The 14,441-nt window shown below is 38.4% G+C and overlaps 1 long non-coding RNA gene across 2 annotated transcripts in view; it reads right to left on the reverse strand.

Moving 5' to 3' along the window:
- Positions 1 to 14,441, reverse strand: part of LOC144254664 (uncharacterized) — a 91,541-nt gene that overhangs the window by 33,525 nt on the left and 43,575 nt on the right. The gene's annotated exons all lie outside the window — the stretch shown is intronic.

Genomic DNA, 14,441 nt, shown 5'->3' on the forward strand with positions numbered 1-14,441 from the left:
ACCTCCCACAATCCTCCTGCTCTTGAGGCCGATTGGCTAGGTCGCGTGGGCGGAGCCAAAGAAGTCCCCCAATGAGCAGTTCCGTAGTCTGAAGGGCAGGGAAACAGCCCAATGAACATGACTGCAGAGGAGCCAATCAGCTAGATGTTGCTGGGGCCACTGTGAGCCAATCATCAGCTGGCAGCTTGAAGGGCAGGGAAACAGCCCAATGAACATCACCGCAGAGGAGCCAATCAGCTAGATGTTGCTGGGGCCACTGTGAGCCAATCATCAGCCGGCAGCTGGAAGTTTGCTGGCAGCTGGAAGTTTGCTGGGGCCCCTTTGGCTGTGGCTCTCAACATCTCCCCCTCTCTGTTTAAACGACAAGCATGTGGCTTAGGGACCGTGCCTGCCTTAGGTTGTCCAATACTACATATGGTCCTTACCCGTCTTCGGATGAGCTGACCTCAGGGCGTCAGCCTCCTGTCTTAGGTTGGTACCATTGTAATTGGATCTTACCCGTCATTGACTACCGGTCCAGTATACAGCCACACCTGTGGAGAGGTACCAGCGGGGGGGGGTGAGGTTCTTTGCCTCACCTCTGTTGGCCCCCAAATAGCTGAACGATCATTACAAGCAGAAGGGAGGAAGATATACCAAATCAATACTCCAATACTACCACAAGTCGCTGCACCAACAGATAGTTCACAATGCATACAAGTGAGTTCACAATGCATACAAGTGACACATAGTTTAGGCAAGTTCTGTAAGCGGTTCAGTGATGGCTATTGCAGAGACTGTAGATTAGTTTTATCTTTGTCTTCACCGGCACAGGGATGAAGATAGGAATTCTGGCAATAATGGCTAAAGAAAAAATTATATAACATTCTAGAAGGTACTAAAAGAAAACAATTTTCTTAACAATTTACATTGTCTTCACCGGCACTGGGATGAAGATAGAAAGTCTGGCAATAATAGCTAAAGAAAACATTGTGTAACATTCCAGAAGGCACTAAAAGAAAACAATTTTCTTAACAATTTACATTATCTTCACTGGCACTGGGATGAAGATAGAAATTTTGGCAATAATGGCTAAAGAAAACATTGTGTAACATTCCAGAAGGCACTAAAAGAAAACAATTTTCTTAACAATTTACATTATCTCCACCGGCATTGGGATGAAGATAAGAATTTTGTCAATAATGGTTAATATTAATAATTGTGTATCATTCTAGAAGGCACTAAAAGGAAACAATCTTCTTAACAATTTACATTATCTTGAAAAGAATTATTAAATATAATGAAAAGGATAGGTGAAAGTAAACAAACAGATCTGTTAACCTTTTTTTGTTTACATATTAAAACAATTCTTAACAGTTATTTACCCAATTTAAATTAAACCATTTAAATCACGTGAATAAAAAAAAAAATTTTTGGATCCTTTTTTTTTTTTTTTATGAGCGCTCATCATATATGATATATGGACATATGTACATTCAAACACATAACACAAAACACAAGTGTGCACACATAATACATACAACACATAACATAATGGTAAAGGCCTTATAACTTTTTACAGGTGAAATCTCCATTGCAATGTTTAACAACTCTATAGTAAAAAAAAAATATATAGAACTGATCAGCAAAACATTAACCTAGGTCTGTATGAGCTCAAAAAACAAAATAGAACTTCATGATATGGGAAAGGGCAATAATAAAATAGATATTGAAAAAAGCATCCTGGTTCTGTCGCAGATGTAAGGATAGCCAAATTGGAGTTTTGGATATCAGCTGTTATGGATTTGAGCCAAATCATCTTCTTTTTGGTCTGTAGAAATTGCTTTAGTTAATCTCTCTGGAATCCAAATCGGCTGCTGTTCTCCCTGTGGAAACACAAAAACAGGCCCCCGACTCCAGACAATCACTGGGTCAGGACTTTAGTTAATCTCTCCGGAATCCAAATCGGCTGCTGTTCTTCCTGTGGAAACACACAAACAGACCCCCGACTCCAGACAATTACTGGGTCAGGACCTTTCCATTGTCCTGTTAGAATATCTTTCCAAAGTACCTTGGGCTTATGTACATTTTTTGGACACATATGCCTTTCTGCAGCACTAAGTCCTGATGAATCTAAATTTAAAAAGTTTAGAGTAAAAAGGGTTATTTTAAGTTTATCTTTGGGGAATATATACCCCTTCCCAATTCCGTCTTTTTGCTTTAATAAGTACATTTTAATAGTTTGATGAGCTCTTTCAACTATGCCTTGTCCCTGTGGATTGTATGGGATTCCTGTTATATGAGTAATGCCAAATGATGAGCAAAATTGTTTAAAAGAAGTAGACGTATAACCAGGGGCATTATCTGTTTTTAACTGTTTTGGAATGCCCACAGTGGCAAAATTTTGTAAGCAATGAGCTATAACATCTTTAGTTTTTTCTCCGGCATGAAGGGAGCCCATCAAAAATCCAGAAGAAGTATCAACTGTAACATGCAAATATTTTAATTTTCCAAATTCTGGCAAGTGTGTGACGTCCATCTGCCAAATATGGTTAGGTATCAATCCTCTAGGATTGACTCCAAGATTAACTTGTGGTAAAAAGGTCACACAATTTTGACATTGTTTTATTATTTGTCTAGCTTGTTCCTTAGTTATTTTAAAACGCTTTTGTAAAGTATTAGCATTGACATGGAACCTTTTATGAAAATTTATAGCTTCTTCTAGTATAGAGAAAATATGAATGTCATGTGTAGTTTTATCTGCTAAATCATTGCCCAAACTAAGGGCTCCAGGCAATCCTGTATGTGCCCTGATATGTCCTATAAAGAATGGATCTTTTCTGTCCCAGATTAAACTTTGTATAGTGGAAAACAAAGAGAAAACAGTAGAAGAAGGGGAAATCCTACCAGCATCTTCAAGGGATACTATAGCATTAACTATATACTGACTATCAGAAAATAAATTAAATACAGAATCTTTAAACATCACAAAAGTTTGTAATACTGCATTAAGCTCTACCTTTTGAGCTGATTGTTTGGGTACTAAAAATGTAAAAGTTCGATCAGGGGTAACTATTGCTGCTGTACCATTATTTGATCCATCAGTGAATATATTTGGAGCATTCATGATAGGTGTTTTTCTTGTCATTTTTGGAAAAATTACAGGATGCAATGACCAAAAAGACAATAAAGGATTAGATGGTAAGTGGTTATCAAATGAAACATTAGATTTGCACATGATTATTGCCCAAGTATTTAACTCATTAGCTAATTCATCAATTTGATTCATAGTATATGGAGTAATAATTTTATTAGGAGAAATTCCAAACACTGCCTTTGCTGTTTTTATTCCTTTGAGTATTAATTGTCCTACAGCCTCAGGATACCTAGTAAGAATATTGTTAGGAGAATAAGATAAATGTATCCATAATAATGGACCTTCTTGCCAAAATACTCCTGTAGGAATATTTTTTGTTGATAGTACAATAAATAATAAAGGCAAACTTATATCAATTCTATCCAAATGCATATTTTCCATATATGTTTCAATGATTTTTAATGCCTTTCTTGCTTCAGGCGTTAACATTCGGGGTGAATTTGGATCTGATGGACCTTTTAGGATATCAAATAAAGGTCCCAATTCTCCTGTTGGAATACCTAGATAAGGCCTTATCCAATTTATGTCTCCTAATAACTTTTGAAAGTCATTAAGTGATTTGAGTTGATCTACTCGTATTTGAATTTTTGGTGGACGGACCATGGTTGAGGATAATAGAACTCCCAAATAATTAATTGGAAAATTTAATTGTACTTTATCTATTGCTATCTCTAGATTATAATTTTTTAATAAGTTTGTAAGTGTGGCATAACATTCTAGCAATGTGTTTTTAGCTTTGTGTGCTAATAATATGTCATCCATATAGTGAAATATTTGTAGCTCAGGATTTTGATTTCTAAGTGGCTGGATTACTTTGTTAACATAAATTTGACACATAGTTGGGCTGTTAGCCATCCCTTGAGGGAGTACTTTCCATTCATATCTCTGATCAGGACCTTCATGATTCAGTGCAGGGATAGTAAATGCAAAACGTGGACTATCCTCAGGATGAATTGGAATTGAAAAAAAAACAATCTTTAATATCTATAACTAAAACATACCAAGTTTTTGGCAAAGCAGACAACTGAGGAATCCCCGATTGAGCAGGTCCCATAATGACCATTTCATTATTAATGGCTCTTAAATCTTGCAATAATCTCCATTTACCAGATTTCTTTTTGATGACAAAAATGGGAGTATTATGGGGAGATACAGAAGGTTGTATATGTCCTTCCACTAATTGTTGTTTGACCAGATCATGGGCTACTTGTATCTTTTCTTTAGTCAAGGGCCACTGAGGGACCCATACTGGTCTTTCTGATTTCCAGGTAATTTTTATTGTCTCAGTGGCCCTTTGTGAAAATCCAACCCATGTCTGTCTGTTCCTTGATTTATTTGTATTGGTGCTGCTATACCTTGTTCTTGTTTTTCTAATCTTTTTCCTTTCCTAAAACCTTGTCTAGCCATAATAGTGGGTGCATTTTGATTGATATTATTTGTTAATGTTAAACCTAATTGATCTAAGACATCTCGTCCCCATAAATTTATAGGAAGATGATCCAATACATATGGCTGTATAGTTCCTTCACATCCTTCAGGATCCTTCCAATCTAATACCATTGCACTTTTATCGGGATTATTCGCCACTCCTAGGCCTCGAAGCGTTTGAGTGGCTTGTTGTAATGGCCAATGTTTTGGCCATTCTTGACGAGAGATAATGCTAAGGTCTGCACCTGTATCCAGTAGCCCATTAAATTCATGTCCTTGAATATTTAGTTTTAGCATGGGGCGAGAATCTAAATTTAAAGAAAGCATAGCCCAATCTACACCTGTGGAGCCTAATCCCTTGGAACCTCTTTCTACAGTATGATTGGAAAATTTATCATGTAGGCTTGGTATTATTAGTAATTGTGCTATTCTATCTCCTGGTGAAATTACTGATATACCCTTTGGAGAACTGGCTATAATTTTTATTTCACCTTCATAATCGGGATCAATTACCCCAGGACTTATCAAAAGTCCTTTTAGAGTAGAAGAGCTGCGTCCCAATAATAAGCCTACTGTTCCTTTGGGAAGAGGTCCTTTCACCCCTGTGGGAATGATTTGAACTCCCATCTCTGGAGTTAGTACTGCTCTGGCAGAGGCGCAGATGTCCAACCCTGCGCTCCCTCTGGTTTGTCTGATGAGGGATCTGATGCCCTGGGCACTACCCTGATGGGGTTGCTGGGGTTGCTGGGTTCCTCCAGAGCTCCGTATATTTGTGGTTTGGGGCCCCGGAGCATTGGGGCCCCCTGTCCGTTTTTTGGCAACGGAGCCCGATGCCTTTGTCCACGATATTGTGGATAAAAACCTTGTCCTTGTTCGTTTTTTGATAATGGAGTACCCTCTATGGTGGTTTGAGAACGGCATTCATTAGCCCAATGTCTCCCTCTACGGCATCGTGGACAAATACCCGGTATTCTATTCCTTTGATACCTAGTATTGTTAAACCCTCCTCCTATGGGGCAATTCCTTTTAAAATGTCCTGCTTGTTGACAATTGTAGCATGTTCTTAGCCCGGCATCTAAAGCCTGTTTTACTGCAGCTGCCACAATTTGCCCTTGTTCATTAATGTCTCTGGCATCTAAAGCCTGTTTTACTGCAGCTGCAACAATTTGCCCTTGTTCATTAATGTCTCTGGCATCTAAAGCCTGTTTTACTGCAGCTGCCATGACTTGCTCTTGTTCATTAATGTCTCTACACAATTTAATATATTTGTTTAAATCTTCCTGTTTCCATGGTCTAATGATATCTCTGCACCAACGATTCGCTTGGTCATAAGCCAGTTGTTTTATTAATGGCATTGCTTGTTCTGTATTCCCAAAAACTCTGGTAGCTGTTTGAATAAGCCTATCTACAAATTCAGCATAAGGTTCATTAGCTCCTTGTATTATCTTAGATAATTGACCTTGTAAACCTCCATGTCCTTGTAAAGTCTTCCATGCCTTAAGTGCATCTATAGCAATTTGTGCGTATACACCAGGATCATATGCAAGTTGTTGCTGCCGATCCTCATAAGGTCCCTTTCCTAACAACATATCTAGATTTCTCTGAGGATAACCAGCTGCTGCATTTCCCATAGCCGTCTCCTTGCAAAATTCCTCATTAGCAACCTTCCATAACAGGTATTGTCCTCCAGTTAGCACAGCTTTACACATATTAGCCCAATCTGCTGGCGTCATATTTAAGTTGGTAATGGATTCGATCAAGCTTACAGTGAAGGGTGCTTGAGGACCATAGGTTGTTACAGCCTCTTTTAGCTCCTTCACTGTTTTGTAAAATAAACCCTGGTGAATTCGCTGCCCTCCTACCTCAAATACAGAGCATACTTGAGATCCTGTCTCAGGATCCCAACTATCAACTGCGGGGGTTGGGAGTCTCTTAGCATATGGAGGTGGTGCTGTTGATTGGACCCTTATGCCCTCTGGTGATAGAATGCTGTTAGTAGCAGTCTCCTGTAGAGGTGGTGCTGTTGGTTGGAGACTTTCTCTCTCTGATAGAAAGGTGTTATTAGCAGTCTCCTGTTGTAACTTTTCCCCTGATGGCTTTTTCTGCTCTAAACTTCCTTCCTCTGTCTCACTAGCTTGAAAGACCTTCTCTTGTACTTGAATCTTTTCCTCATTCTGACTAACTTGAGAGACCTCTTTTACTTGAATCAATATGTCTTCTCCTTCCTCTACCTTTGTCTGATCTGAAGGCTTTGGACTAAGCAAACCAGATACGTTCGCCCACAATGTCAATGTGCCAACTGGCAGAGTCCCTGGGTTGTACTTTTCTATTCTTTTTAAATCTTCACCATGATGGTTCCATTGTGATATATCTAACAACTCCTCCTTAAAAAGCCATGGGCTATATTTTTGTATTGTATCAACGTATGCCCTGAGTATTCTTGATTTTACTGAGATGCCTCCTTCGTCTAACAATTTACTTAACACTCTTTTGGTTTGTTTTTTACTAATTGCTGATCCCGTATTTCTACTATAATACAACCCAGCAAGATAACACCAAACCAAACCGAGACAGAATCCAATAAAAATGGAACAACAAAATTTCATTATAGCCTTTCTATCCTCCTGACATGTGCATCCGTCCTTTCTCCCTATCTGTTCCTCAGACGCAAATAGTTTTTCCTCAGTTGTGAGCGGTTTTTCTTCCATCTCACTCATCTCCAGGGACTGAAATGTCCATCCGACTTGAGATCCTGTCTCAGGATCCCAACTATCAACTGCGGGGGTTGGGAGTCTCTTAGCATATGGAGGTGGTGCTGTTGATTGGACCCTTATGCCCTCTGGTGATAGAATGCTGTTAGTAGCAGTCTCCTGTAGAGGTGGTGCTGTTGGTTGGAGACTTTCTCTCTCTGATAGAAAGGTGTTATTAGCAGTCTCCTGTTGTAACTTTTCCCCTGATGGCTTTTTCTGCTCTAAACTTCCTTCCTCTGTCTCACTAGCTTGAAAGACCTTCTCTTGTACTTGAATCTTTTCCTCATTCTGACTAACTTGAGAGACCTCTTTTACTTGAATCAATATGTCTTCTCCTTCCTCTACCTTTGTCTGATCTGAAGGCTTTGGACTAAGCAAACCAGATACGTTCGCCCACAATGTCAATGTGCCAACTGGCAGAGTCCCTGGGTTGTACTTTTCTATTCTTTTTAAATCTTCACCATGATGGTTCCATTGTGATATATCTAACAACTCCTCCTTAAAAAGCCATGGGCTATATTTTTGTATTGTATCAACGTATGCCCTGAGTATTCTTGATTTTACTGAGATGCCTCCTTCGTCTAACAATTTACTTAACACTCTTTTGGTTTGTTTTTTACTAATTGCTGATCCCGTATTTCTACTATAATACAACCCAGCAAGATAACACCAAACCAAACCGAGACAGAATCCAATAAAAATGGAACAACAAAATTTCATTATAGCCTTTCTATCCTCCTGACATGTGCATCCGTCCTTTCTCCCTATCTGTTCCTCAGACGCAAATAGTTTTTCCTCAGTTGTGAGCGGTTTTTCTTCCATCTCACTCATCTCCAGGGACTGAAATGTCCATCCGACCTTTCTCCCTATCTGTTCCTCAAACGCAAATAGTTTTTCCTCAAATGTGAGCGGTTTTTCTTCCGTCTCACTCATCTCCAGGGACAGGCAACTTAAAACAAAAATGAAGCAAAACAAAAGAGTAAACTTAGAATGGCTACCCATCCTCTCGCCCTGCCCTCAGGGGCGAGCAGTTTACTTACCCTCAGTCGCTCCCCGTGCGAGCCACCAAATGCCACAGTCTGACTGGGCACAATTCAGGAGCCACTTGTCAAAAGAAACAAACTTTATTTTTAAAACTACAAACGCCAAACAAAACAGCTCCTCAGGAAAAACCCTCAGAGCCCAACTGCCACCACTGGCTTCCAGAAGCCTCTCCCACACACCAACCACCACCTCCCACAATCCTCCTGCTCTTGAGGCCGATTGGCTAGGTCGCGTGGGCGGAGCCAAAGAAGTCCCCCAATGAGCAGTTCCGTAGTCTGAAGGGCAGGGAAACAGCCCAATGAACATGACTGCAGAGGAGCCAATCAGCTAGATGTTGCTGGGGCCACTGTGAGCCAATCATCAGCTGGCAGCTTGAAGGGCAGGGAAACAGCCCAATGAACATCACCGCAGAGGAGCCAATCAGCTAGATGTTGCTGGGGCCACTGTGAGCCAATCATCAGCCGGCAGCTGGAAGTTTGCTGGCAGCTGGAAGTTTGCTGGGGCCCCTTTGGCTGTGGCTCTCAACAAATGACCATGAAGGTTCTCATGTTTCCAACAGTTGTGCCTGCTAAAAGAGAAGCAATGCATCCTTCAACCTCAGATAACAAAGATGTTGCTCCATGCCACTAGACCAGTGCTATACTAGGTCAGCATGTTCTCCCGTACTGCTCTGCAGGAAAAAGCTTTCCCATCCTCAAATAAGTCCTTAAGTCTGGGAGAAGTAATGGTTTCTTCAAATGTGCATGCACCGTTTCAAGATACTAGGGTCAAGAAGAATCAGAGAAACGTGGTAACACAAGGAACACAAAAAGTCTTCATTAAATGAATGGTCCAACAAAATTAGAGACCTTGATATAATGAAAAGGGGAGAACAACATAACAGTTGGGTTAAAACAAAATCAGTTCAATGAAGAAAGTTTATACCAGGAGCCAACCCATGACACCCACCCTGATTCAGGCACAGATGACTTCCTATTCCTCTTAGAATAAAGTTCAAAATACTCACCATGGTCCACAGTCCCCATGACCAGGCAATGATCTCCGTAATCCTTTTGTACCTTCCCTTGATCTTGCTCCCTCCCCTCAGGGCCTGTGGCATTATTTCATATCTCTGCACTTAATCCAATGCCTTTGGTAGCACCTTGCTCCCACTTTTCCTGCCATCACAGGATAATGAAACCCTCACTCAGAAGCAAGCCTGACTTGGAACCGTGAACACTGAATGCCTAGTTTGTGTCCTTTACAGAGCCTTCTTTGTTGTATTTATTGTACTTAATTTGTTTTACCCCTAAATATTAACTGAAATGAAGGAGACCAGACATACTATCTTGGACACTGTTCTAACCTACATAACTGACTTGCACTTTATCTTCCAGGACTCAGTCAAATTTGCAAAATGAGTGAATAGATGCATGGAGACACTCATGGACTCTCTGCTTCTCTAGGCTTTCAGGTCAGGACCTCCACATATGGCCCACATCAGCCAGTATCCCTCAATCTCTCTTGATAAGCTTTTTCATTGGCAAAAATAATTTTGGCAAGTCATTTTTTTAAAGAGATAAGCACCATACTCAGGTTCTCATACATGCTAAAGCACTCTACCACTAAGCCATATACCCAACACCTGGGTCAATGCTTTTAAACAAAACAAGATTCCTATAAAATTGTCTAGTGTTGGGGGGGGGGTTGAGGTGAAAATTGGAGGGAGCCATATATGGAACACAGAGTTTTTGTGGCAGATGAAAGGCCTTGTGAGGACCACACTGCATACTCTTTGCACTGCTGAGGTTTGGGGAAACCTTTCTGTACCATGCCCACCCAAAAAGAAAAACTTGCCAGCCTAGATTCTTCAGAACTAAATGGAAAACATTCATCAGATACACTGAACAGACATCTATGGACAATTTAATCCAGCAACAATAAATTCATTTGCTTCTCCATGAAACAATGACCATTCTTTGAAATAATTCATATTGTCAGGCATGGTGGAACACACCTGTGATCCCAGCAGCTCAGGAATCTAAGACAGAAGGATTGCAAGTTCAAAGCCAGCCTCAGCAAACAAAAGATGCTAAGCAATTCAGTGAGATCCTGTATCTAAATAAGGCTGGGGATGTGGCTCAATTGTCAAGTGCCTCTGAGTTCAATTCCTTGAACCAAAAAACATCATATTTTTGAGTACAAGGTAAATACAAGAAATAGAGGTAACTTCTTGCACCCTATAAGATCATAAATGAAAGAAAGAAGAAGTTAATGACAAGAAACAAACCTTTTAATGCCTGGAGGTTAAAATATACAAATCTGGATTAGGATTGGATAACGGATACAATCAGGGGAGAAAAAATTTCAGAAATAAATGGGAACAGGGATACAATACGTCAAAATCCATTGGGTTACTAACACCCATAAATAATTTATGTACCTATATATCAATGGCAAATGAACTGAAAAAGAAATTAGAAAATTATCCCATTCAAAATAGCCTCAGAAAACAATACAATACTTTGGAATATATATAAGAAAAGGTATGAAATAGTTCTACAATGAAAACTACAGAATACTGAAGAAAGAAATTAAAGACCTTTGAAGATGGACAGATCTCCCAGGCCCTAATTCTGCCTATCTTAGGCAGAATTAATATTGTCAAATTAACCATACTACCCAAAGTGCTTTGCAGATTCAATGCAATTCCTATAAAAATACCAATGAGTTCCTTTGTAGAAATAGAAAAATCACCCATAAAACTCATTTGGAAATATTAGAGAATCAGAATAGGCAAAGCAGTCATTAGCAAGAAAAGTGATGCAGGAGGCATTACAATCAGTACCAGAACCATGGTAAAGAAGAGAAGACACAGAGAAAAACCCACATAAGTACAGTTATCTAATATTATAAAACAGCACCAAAAACAAACACTGAAGAAAAGATAGCATTTTCAACAAATGGTGCTGGGAAAACTTGAAATACACATGTAGCAAAATGAAATTAAATCCCTACTTCTCACCCTGCACACAACTCAAAGTGGATCAAGGACTTAGGCATTAGAACATAGAGACCCTGCAACTAACTGAAGAAAAAGTAGAAATGTAAGCTTAGGAACTTACTTTATTAACAACACCAGTACAGCACAAGAAGTAAAATCAAGAATCAATAAATGGGATGGAATCAAAGAAGCAGCCTTTAAAATTCTTCTCAGCTCAAGAAACAATAATATGAAGAGAAAGCCTACTGAACAGGAGAAAATCTTTACCACCTGCACCTCAGTTTCAGCATTAATCTCCAAGATATATGAAGAACTCAAAAACTTTACACTACTACTAATAATAATATTAATAATAACAACAACAATAACAACCACCCAATCAATAAATGGACTAAGGATCTGAACAGACACTGCACAGCAGAAAAAATACCATCAACAAACATATTCAAAAATGTTCATCTTTAGTAATTAAAAAAATGCAAGTCAAATCTACACTGAGATTTCATCTCACTTCAGTCAGAATGGCAATTATCAGGAATTCAAGCAACAATAAATGTTGGGGGTATGTAGGAAAAAGGTTCATTCATACCTTGCTGGTGGGAAGGCAAATTTTCAATTTATCATTATGGAAAGCAGCATGGAGATTCCTCAGAAAACTTGGAATTGACCCAGTTATCCCACTTCTCAGTTCATACCCAAAGGATTTAAAGTCAGAATACTACAGTGATGCAGCCACATCAATGTTATAGCTAAACTATAAAACCTGTCTAAGTGCCTTTCAACTGATGAATGAATAAAGAAAATGTGGTATATATACACAACCATATATTACTCAGCCTTAAATAAGAATGAAATTATGGAATTTGGTGATAAATGAATAGAGCTGGAGAATATCATGCTTAACAAAATTAACTAATCCCAAAGAACCAAAGGCTGAATGTTTTCACTGAACTTCAGATGCTAATTGACAATAAGGGTTGGGGTTCCTAGGGACAAACAGAGGTACTGTGGATAAGGCAGAGGGGAGTGAAGGAAGGGGGAAAGGAATGGAGGTAGGAAGAATAGCAGAATGGATCTGACATAATTACCCTATGTGCATATATGACTACATGATCAGTGAGTCTACGTCATGTACAACCAGAAGATTGAGAAGTTATGCTCCATTTATGTATGATGTGTCAAAGAGCATTCCACTGCCATGTACAACTAAATAGAATGAATAAAAAATGTTTTTAGGTGCTCAGGAAAAAAGAAACACACATCAAATAACTGTAAAAGATTAAAAGGTGTATCAAAGATGAAATCAGAATTAGAAATCACCTGATCTAATCCACCTATTTCATTAATGAAAAACCTTATTACAATACTAACATATCCCCAACCAGAAAAAAATGAGAAAGTCAAATAATTATCAAAATTATACTACATACAGAATTATAGTTCACATGTGAAAAATACTGTGATACATACAAGAAGAATAAAATTTTATAAGATGAAGGCAATCCTCATGCTGCCGTCATTTTCTGGCTTAAAATTGGCACCCACGCTTCTCAAGGAAAAAAGATGATGGACATGGAGTCAAACTAATGGAGTTCCCTCCACAGCCATCTGTTTCCTTCTCTGGCTTAGTATCCTTCATCCTTACTGCAAGTTATACTATTCCACCACAAGGATGAAAGATCACCCAAAGGATCATGGCAGGCACACATGAGGAACACCAAAATTGGAGGCAAATGAGAAAGGAGGGCTGTGCTATTACTATCATCAATATGATGGACTAACACTAGCTTCCCTGTGTGCCTAATGCTAGGAATTCAAAAACAAGTGAGATAATATGAACCTTTACTCAGCCATAAAATAAATGAAATTATGTCATCTGCAGGAAAATGGGTGGAGACCATAATACTAAACAAAATAAGTCAAACTTAGAAGATCAAAGATCATATGCATTCTCTCATATGTGCAAGCTAGAATGGAAAAAGAAATAGAAAGGTGTGGGGGATGATATCAGGAAGATGAAAGGGAGGTAATTAAAGAAAAAGACCAAGGGTTGAGAGGTAGGCAGGGAGGGAAGAAGTGCTGGGAAGCAATATTGGCCAAATTATATTTTTAAATTTTGTGCATGTATAAATATGTAACACAAATCCTTCTTATGTACAATTATAATGCACAAATTTTAAAAATGTTGAAAAAAAATAATAGCCAGTGTGAACTGATTGTTTCAGCTTTAAAATCTACAAATATCTATAATCATTTAATGATGCTCTGTCTTTTGGAAGCCCTATTACATATGTACACATGTATGTGTAATTTTTTCTGCATATTTATATTACTGTACTAAACATAGATAGATAGATAGATTGATTGATTGATTGATTATGACACTCAAGACTTACAAAAGAACTCAACCTATTCATAATCAGGGTGAGCCCCTGACCTTCTAAATGTGGACCCACTTAACAAAAGACAGCATGATTTATGCTCTTTATATAATGGCTTGTGGTTTTCTAACTTAAGTGCTTTTTGTTTGGGTCCTTTATTTATTTTAACCCAAATTTGATATCCCTACAGATATATTCATGTTCTAAAACAGAACGGGATAGACAACCTGTCCAATATTAAAAGTAAATATATTAAATACCAAATAAAAATGCTATTATATATTTTTCAGCATCCAAAACAGTGCTAAATGCGAAAATAGGTTCCAAGGAAAAACTTTCTGAATAACAAAGAGTAAGAATCAAAAAATAGAAAACTATAAAAGTAACCTTACCCATATACCTTATAAAGGCAACATAAAATGACTTACTTACATATCATAATATAGAAGTTATGGTAGCTTATAGTTATAGGTATTTAATTATATGAGCATTTACTCCCTGCTGAAGAGCATTTATGGTTCAAGGACAGATCTTCTGTTTCTACACTAATATCAATCATTCTTCCAACCAAAGGAAAGTTCATTACTGAATTCTCATTCTGTGTCATATGGTCAATCACAAAACAATGCATTATGGTCTCTTCAGTACATTTATAAAACACTGTAATGAAAAACTAACAGTTGCAAATAAGTAGATGATATACACTATAGAAATGTTCA

This window comes from Urocitellus parryii, chromosome 1, assembly GCF_045843805.1.
Source record: "Urocitellus parryii isolate mUroPar1 chromosome 1, mUroPar1.hap1, whole genome shotgun sequence".
Classification (NCBI taxonomy): Eukaryota; Metazoa; Chordata; class Mammalia; order Rodentia; family Sciuridae; genus Urocitellus; species Urocitellus parryii.